Source organism: Rana temporaria, chromosome 1, assembly GCF_905171775.1.
Source record: "Rana temporaria chromosome 1, aRanTem1.1, whole genome shotgun sequence".
In the NCBI taxonomy this organism is placed as follows: domain Eukaryota; kingdom Metazoa; phylum Chordata; class Amphibia; order Anura; family Ranidae; genus Rana; species Rana temporaria.
This window is the reverse complement of record NC_053489.1, coordinates 223,174,704-223,176,271: the sequence shown is the minus strand read 5'-3', so window position 1 is coordinate 223,176,271 and position 1,568 is coordinate 223,174,704. Positions and strand designations below refer to the sequence as shown.

General features: G+C 37.9%; 1 pseudogene; it reads right to left on the bottom strand.

The window, feature by feature from the left end:
• Nucleotides 1-624: 624 nt before the first annotated feature.
• Nucleotides 625-1,044, bottom strand: LOC120924849 (annotated as a pseudogene).
• Between the last annotated feature and the right edge of the window lie 524 nt (nucleotides 1,045-1,568).

The window sequence follows — 1,568 nt, the reverse complement described above, 5'->3', positions numbered from 1 at the left end:
CAGAAGATTTACTATTTTTACCACCCTATGGATGTGCTCCTGTGACCAGTTTTCTATCCAGGTACATACACTTTTGTCAATGTCAACAGACCTCAATTTGTAAAATGTTTATGTGGTACTGTATAGCATGCTTTGGAAAATCCAGGTATACTATGTCCACAGGACTTTGTCTCTCCAGATTACAGCTAATTTCCTCATCGAATGTTAACACATTTGTCTGGCAAGAACTATATTTCATAAATCCATGCTGGTTACTACCCTACTATTGTCATCAGCTAATTCTTGGATATGGCCCCTATCCCCTTCAAAAGTTTACATACTATTGATGTTAGGCTGACTGGTCTGTAGTTTCCAGGTATAGCCCTTTTTTGAATACTGGTTCCACGTTAGCTTTTTTGCCAATCAGTTGGTACCATTCCAGTCAATAATCTATCCTTAAAGTTTAGATTAAGTTTAGATTAACAGTATGGCTCTAACATGGCTAAGTTCTTTAAGGTGCAAGCCATCAGTTTGTTTGTTTTTTACATTAAAAAAATAAATTTAATGGAAAAGTGTAAACAATTTCAAACCAAAACAGATAAAATAAGTTAAATTACAAGTACATAAAGTTAAATACTTGTTTTTTCAAAACTCCTGAGTCTCAGCAGCTTTGGGCTTCTGTGACAAGCCTTTTGCAGTCTTCTTTGGCAACAGAACAGCTTGGATGTTGGGCAAGACGCCCCCACATGCAATGGTAACACCAGCAAACAGCTTGGCCAGTTCATCATCATTTATGACAGCCAGCTGGATGTGTCTAGGCATGATGCAGGATTTCTTATTGTCTCTGGCTGCATTTCCTGCCAGCTCCAGGACCTAGGCACACAGAAATTCAAGAGTGGCTTCCATGTAGATGCTTGCTCCAGAGCCAATCCTCTCTGCATAGTTTCCCTTCCTCAGAAAGCGGTGGAGGCTGCCTACTGGGAACTGGAGACCTGCTTTAGATGACCTGGAAGACTTGCCAGCAGTTGCAGGCTTCTGAACCTTCTTGCCATGACCAGACATTATGAAGATTTTTTATTTTTTATTTATTCTTTATTAGAAAATTATTTACGTATAAAACTGACCAACATTGGTAATAAAAGCACTTTCCTCAGAAGAGAAAACAACAAAAATGTTTTACCTACTTCTTGCCTTAACTTTCCAATTACCCATGTAATTCTTCTACTTTTCTCGGGGTCCGAGAGAGGGCGAGAAAAAAAAAAGCCTTCTGGTTTTGACAATTTATTTACATAAACATTTTCTAGTATTTTCGAACACTGGCTTGTAGCCACAAGAATACATTCTGTGTTGTGTTACTAATAATACAGTCTTGTTTATTATATCCCTCCTCTTCCTTTGTGAAAATTGAGAAAAATCATTTAATACACTTGCCTTCTACTTGTCATTTGTAATCAACTTTTCCTGATTATACTTCATGGGCCAATATGTTCTGACCTTGTCTATTTACTAATGTGTATTTACTAATAGTGTATTTTTAAAAATGTGTGTGCGTGTGTGTGTGTGTGGGGGGGGGGGTTACTCACCTCTGC